The sequence below is a fragment of the Sorex fumeus genome, unplaced genomic scaffold, assembly GCF_029834395.1.
Source record: "Sorex fumeus unplaced genomic scaffold, SorFum_2.1 ptg000058l, whole genome shotgun sequence".
Taxonomy (NCBI): domain Eukaryota; kingdom Metazoa; phylum Chordata; class Mammalia; order Eulipotyphla; family Soricidae; genus Sorex; species Sorex fumeus.
The window spans coordinates 25,964,687-25,971,666 of record NW_026606115.1 but is presented as its reverse complement, the minus strand read 5'-3'; the positions used below and the strand labels follow the sequence as shown (position 1 = coordinate 25,971,666).

Sequence of the window (6,980 nt, the reverse complement as noted above, 5' to 3'; positions counted from 1 at the left end):
GGAATCAAAGAGATGTGCCAGGAGCCAGAGATTCTTCGTCCTCTTAGCTATTTCTTCAACACTCTTGAAGGCATTCCAAGCCACTCCCTTCCTCATGTACAACTCAGTTGCCAGGTCATTTGTCATGTTGACTTCTCGACCTACGTACACATAACTGTTGCATTCATAGATGGTTGTTCCGTTGAGAGTGAATGGAGCGTTAGGAACAAGGCTGTTTCTCATAAACTTTGTCTTTGTAAGATTCAGGTGTAGTCTGACCTTTCCACAGTCACGGTCGAAGTCGGCCAGCATTTGTGCTGCTTGCCTACTGTTTGGCGTTATTAGAACAATGTCATCAGCAAAGCAGAGGTGGTGTAGTTGCGGACTGTCTATCTTCACTCCCATTCCTTCCCATTCCAGTCATCGCATGATGTTCTCGAGGGTGGCACTGAAGAGTTTTGGTGAAATGGTATCACCTTGCTGAACCACTCACTTGACATGAATGATCACTTCTTTGTAGAATGGTGAGATCCTGGTAGTGAATCTGTAATACACCTCTCAAAGGATCCTGATGTATTGAGTTTGAATGCCCTGTTTGGCTAGGCCTTCAATGACCACTTAGGTCTTAACAGAATCAAAGGCCTTCTTTAAATCAATGAACGTTAGACAGAGCGGCATCTTGAACTTCCGAGAAACCTCAATGAGCTTGGTTATCCTGTGGATATAGTCGATGGTGCTGAATCCTTTACAGAACCCAGCTTGCTCGTATGGTTGTCCTTCATGTAGTGTTCTGCCAATCCTATTCAGGATGACTTGAGTGAACAGATTGTAGATGACAGACAATAGGCAGATCGGGCGATAGTTGCCAATGTCGTGGATGTCTCCCATCTTGTACAGTAGTACAGTCCCGCTGGTTTTCCATTGGGACAAAAACTTGCATTCAGACAGGTAGCGTGTGAAGAGCTGAGACAGTGAATTGATGAGTACTGATGGCAGGTCCTTCAGGTGTTCAGGTCTGACCTAGTTTGGGCCAGGTGCTGTTCGTTTCTTTACCGACGAAATGGCGTGTTGTATTTCGGAACAGAGAACATTGGGAAAGACATATCTATCCTGCGAAATTTGGTATGTCGGCAGGTGGACATGGTTATCGAAGAGATCTGAGTAGAAGTCATGGATAATCTTCTCCATTGATCTTGTGGAAGATGTGATAGATTCATCAGGATGTCGGAGGGCAGTCATCTTGGTCTTGTAGTTGGCAAAGGACAAGCAGGCATTACGAATACTTTTCCTGGCTTCTGCTGCATCTACCAGCACTTCTGCTCTTCTCCCTTTGAGGTCTTCCTTGATCGCATCTCTGCACTGCTTTGCGAGCTCAGATGTTCGCTTGCGGTTGCCTGAAGCATGCGCCAAATCAAGTTGGCGAATATGCTCAAGAGTTTTCGAAGACAGGCATTTTTTTGTGGCTATCTCTCTCTTGGCATTCCTCGCACAATCATGGAGGTGCTGAACCAGTCAATCGTATTCCTCATCAATGTCGTCAACAATGGTATCTTCCCATGTTGCTGCAATAGTGCCAAAGGGCTCCCAGTTGGTGGTTGTTCTGGGAATTCTCTTCTTAAACTTTGCAGCCCTTTGTCCCCACTCTGTGAAGAAGAATTTTGCACAAAGGAGAAAGTGCTCCGATCCCATTTGGAATTTTGGGACAACCGTGACATTAGTCAGGCAAAACCGTCAATTGAATATGATGTGGTCTATTTCATTGTAGAACCGTCCACCAGGAGACTCCCATGTCCAACGTTTGGATTCAGCCTTCTGGAACTGTGAGTGACCATGGATGGTCTTGGTCGACATGAAGAACTCAGACAGTCTCTCACCCTGTTTGTTCCATTCTAGGCCATGGGACCCGATTTGGAGTTCTTTGGCTGATCTTCTCAGTCCTATCTTGGCATTAAAATCACCCACAATGATCTTGTAGATGGTGTGGTCTTCTTTATAGAACTTCTCCAGCTCCATGTAGAACTTTTCAATTTCTCCTTCAACATAATTGGATGTTGGTGCATAGACAACGAAGATAGAAACTGTCGGCAATGAGCCACATCTATTCAGGTGTAATCGTCAAATTCAGGTTGTTAGGCATTGAATGAATCAATGCTCATGGCCAAGTTCATGTTGACAAAGACACCGAACGTCTCTGATACCTCTTTTATCACATGTTCCAAGGAACAATTCTTCTCCAGTGTCAAAAACAGCGTGATGAGATTGGTGCCTTCTTTACTTGGTCAGACCAATATCGTACTTGATCTTTTGCACTTGTATCATCATGTCCTTGATGGATGCATCTGATGCTAGTGTACGTGTATTGAAATTAAAGATGATCATTTTTGTCTTCCTTTGTTTTGGCAGCCTAGTTCGGCATTGAGATTTTATCAGCCTCTCATTCCTCATCCTTCTCAGCGCTGCCTTATTGGTGATGCCTTCAGGGTCAGGGAAATGAGACCCATTGTAATTATTACCTCCAGTACCCAGCCGCCACACTCAGGATGCTTTCTGGACACTCCGGCCAAGACCCACGCATAACTGAAGCCCCACAGAACAAGATAAGCAGAACTCTGTAACTTTGAACTCCAGGATCAATGGACCCGGAACAGAGATTCTCTGCTTGCTCCCACCAACCACAGGTTACGAAGTGATTAAAATCAGGAGCCCCACCCTACCCTGCCCTGTCTGCTTCCACCAACTGCCAGAGACCCAGGGATAGGATTGCGCACAGAAGACCCACACTACCCCTACTGTACCAGATAAATTCCTCACCAGCAGACCTCCACTACTTCCACTACCTCCACTACACAGCCGCCCCCATGCTCCAGGATGCTTTCCGGACCACCTGGCCACTTTGCAGCCATGCGACACATTATAAGACACTTAATATACATCTTCCAGAATTGCTGTACCATATTTATAGGGTTCAAATATGGCTTGAACCATGGGAACACCTACAAGGGCGATTAGAGGCTGCCCCAAAAGCTTCTATCCCTCTCAGAGAGCCTGGAAAGCTACCAAGAGTATTCCGCCCGCACAGCAGAGCCTTGCAAGCTATCTGTTGTGTATTCGATATGCCAAAACCAGTAATTACAATGGGTCTCATTAATATATTATTACATTTTAATTCTGCTTTTTAATTTCTTTAAATTTTTTCAATAAAAATAAGAGGAAGCCAAAATGGCCTTATACTCAATAATCATTGGACATTTTAGCTATTGCATTGGTTATTACTGAGATTATAGGATATTAAAAAGTTGAATCTCTAAAAGCTAAAGAAAAAAAATTCTTTGCTGATATTTCCAAAAGAAATGTTATCATTAAAGAAACCAATAGCACCCAAACCAGTGTCATAGTCTGAAGGGATATTTCCCAGATGATAATGTAAGAAGACTAGCTAGAAATAGCCACTAATAGATAATAGAAAAAGAAAAGCAAAATTGTAAATTCAAGAACTATTGTTATGATTAAAAAGCTCTGTGGACCCAATAAATCAGTCTTATCAGAGGCTTTAAAAATTCATTATAGACTCCCATAGCATGAGCATATAGTTTAGTGTAAATCTCTTTCTACACGTATATTTCTAATGGTTCTGTTTCTCCTAAAGCACTCTCTTCTACTGCCCTCAACTTAGGGATAAGTTGATCTCTTGTGGTTATACCTCTGACGTGTCTAGCTCTACATTCAACAGCATTCCATATATCCTCTTTTACTTTGAGGGCCTTCCAAGACATAATCAGGGCACCTAGGGGTTGCTCCGGGCATTACTCAGACAATCTAGTCATCAGTTTGGTGTTATGGCCCAAGGATACAGTGCTGCTTAAAATCTGAACTGCCAAAGACCCAGGAACACCCCAGGAACAGTGCTGAGTGGGCCTCCATGGTACTACCTTGGCAATACACATGGACTCTAGGGGTATATACAGTGATACTTTGAAAGCTATGTGGTACTAGGGACCATCAACCACAGACATATGCAAAGCACCTTAACTACTGTATTGTATCACCAGATTCCATGCATCCTCTTTTCAGTGGGGTGGGCCCTACTCAGTAGTACTTAGAGGATACTCCTTGCTCCATGCTCATAATTGATACTACACATGATCTTACTCAAAAGGCCAAGAAGCGAGACCTTCGCTACCTCCACTACCCAGCTGCAGCCACGCTCCAGGATGCTTTCCAGACGGTCAGGCTGAGACTCACGCAGGAGTGAAGCCCCACAGAACCAGGTAAGCGGAACTCTGTGACCTTGGACTCCAGGCTCAACCAACCTGGGAACAGAGATCCTCTGCCTGCTCCAACCAATCTCCAGCGATCAAGGGATTAAAACCGGAAACCCCATCTTACCCTGCCCTGTCTGCTTCCGCCAACCTCCAGCGACCCAGAGATTCCATACATAAGACCACCCTAACAGTACCAGATAAATACCTCATCGGCAGGCCGCCATTACCTCCACTACCTAGTCGCCGCCATGCTCGAGGATGCTTTGCAGATGCTCTGGCTGAGACTCACATAAGAGTGAAGCCCCACAGAACCAGGTAAGCAGAACTTTGTGACCTTGGACCCCAGGCTCAACAAGACGCAGGAATTGAGATCCTCTGCCTGCTCCCACAAATCTCCAGAGACCAAGGGATTAAAGCCAGAATCCCCACCAACCCCACACATAATAAGACGCTTAATACAAGATTACCGCACCATATTTGATAGGGTTCAAATATGGTTTGAACCATGGGAACACCTGCAAGGGCGATTAGAGGCCACCGTAAATACCTCTATCCCTCTCAGAGAGCCTGGCAAGCTACCGAGAATATCCTGCCCGCACGGCAGAGCGTGGCAAGTTATACGCGTCATATTCGATACACGAAAACCAGTAAATACAATGGGTCTCATTCCCCTGGCCCTGAAAGAAACTCCAATATGGCAGCGTTAAGAAGGATGAGGAAGGAGAGGCTGATAAAAATCTCAAAGACAAACTAGGCTGCCAAAACGAAGTAGGACCAAAATGACTGTCTGTACTTTCAATGCATGTATGCTGCCATCAGATACATCCATAGCAGCCCTGATGGTACAAGCACAAAAGATCAAGTACAACATCATTGGTCTGACCAAGACAAGAAGGCATCAATCACATCATGCTGTTTTCGACACTGGAGAAGAACTTCCTCGAAACATGTGACAAAAGAGGCTTCGATGGTGTCAGTGTCCTTGTCAACATGAACTTGGCCATAATCATTGATTCATTCTAATGCCTAACAACCCGAATCAGACGATTATACTTGAATAGATGTGGCTCACTGCTGGAAGTTTCTATCTTCGTTGTCTATGTACCAATATCTAATTATGATGAAGGAGAAATTTGAAGTTCTACATGGAGCTGGAGAAGTTCTTTAAAGAAGACCATACCTTCTACAAGATCATTGTGTGTGATTTTAATGCCAAGATAGGACCGAGAAGATCAGCCAAAGAACTCCACATCAGGACCCATGGCCTAGAATGGAACAAAAAGGGTGAGATACTGTCTGCATTCATCATTTCGACCAAGACCTTCCATGGTAACTGACAATTCCAGAAGGCAAAATCTGAAGGTTGGACATGGGAGTCTCCTGGTGGATATTTCCACAACAAAATAGACCACATCATATTCCATTGACACTATTTCCTGAACAATGTTGCTGTTGCCCAAAAATTCCAAATGAGATCGGACCACTACCTCCTTCGTGCAAAATTCTACTTCACGGAGACAGGAGAAAGGACTACAATATTTATGAAGAGAACTCCCAGAACGACCACCAACTGGGAACTCTTAGGCACTATTGCACCAAAATGGGAAGATGCCATCATTGACAACGTTGACAAGAAATACAATCAATACTTCAGCACCTCCAAGATTATGCGAGGAACGTCAAGAGAGAGATAGCCACAAAAAGATACCTGTTTTAGAAAACTCTAGAGCTCATTCGCCAATGTGTTTGGCGCAAGCCTCAGGCAACTGCACGAGAATTTCTGAGCTTGCAAAGCAGTGCAGAGAAGTGATAAATGATGAGCTAAAAGAGAGAAGAGTAGCAGTGCTGGCAGATGTGGCAGAAGCCTGGAAAAGCATTTGCAACACCCGCCTGTCCTTCACCAACTACAAGAGCAAGATAACAGTCCTCCGACCACCTGATGGTTCTATCACATCTTCCAGAAGGACAATGGAGAAGATTATCCACGACTTCTACTCTGATCTCTTTGATAGCCACATCCACCTGCCCACATGCCAAATTCTGCAGGATGGATAAATCGTTCCCAATGTTCTCCCTTCCAAAATCCTACATGCCATTTTGTCGGTAAAGAAGCAAACAGCACCCGGCACAGACAAGGTCAGACCCGAATACCTGAAAAACCTGCCTTCAGTACTCATCAATACACTGGCTGGGCTCTTCACATGCTACCTGTCTGAATGCAAGGTTCCATCCCAATGGAAAACCAGCAGGATTGTACTACTGTAGAAAAAGGGAGACATCCATAGCATTGGCAACTATCACCTGATCTGCCTGTTCTCTGTCGTCTACAAGTTGTTCACTTGAGTCATCCTGAATAGGATTAGCAGAACACTAGATGAAGGACAACCATGTGAGCAAGCTGGGTTCTGAAAAGTATTCAGCATGATCGACCATATCCACATGATAAACAAACTCATTCAGGTTTCTCAGGATTTCAATATGCCCCTCTGTCTAATATTCATAGATTAAAAGAAGGCCTTGATTCTGTTGAGACTGAAGTCGTCATAGTAGTCCTAGTCAAACAGGGCATTCAAACTCAATACATCAGGATCCTCCATGAGCTGTATTATAAATTCACTACCAGGATCTCACCATTCTACAAGGAAGTGATCATGGATGTCAAGAGAGGGGTTCGGCAGGGTAATACCATTTCATAGAAACTCTTCAGTGCCACCATCGAGAACATCATGTGATGACTTG

At 44.4% G+C, this 6,980-nt stretch overlaps 1 pseudogene; it reads right to left on the bottom strand.

Annotated features, from left to right (window-relative positions):
- Positions 1 to 570: 570 nt before the first annotated feature.
- The window catches only part of LOC130034156 (uncharacterized), a 41,724-nt pseudogene continuing 35,314 nt past the window's right edge, over positions 571 to 6,980 (bottom strand).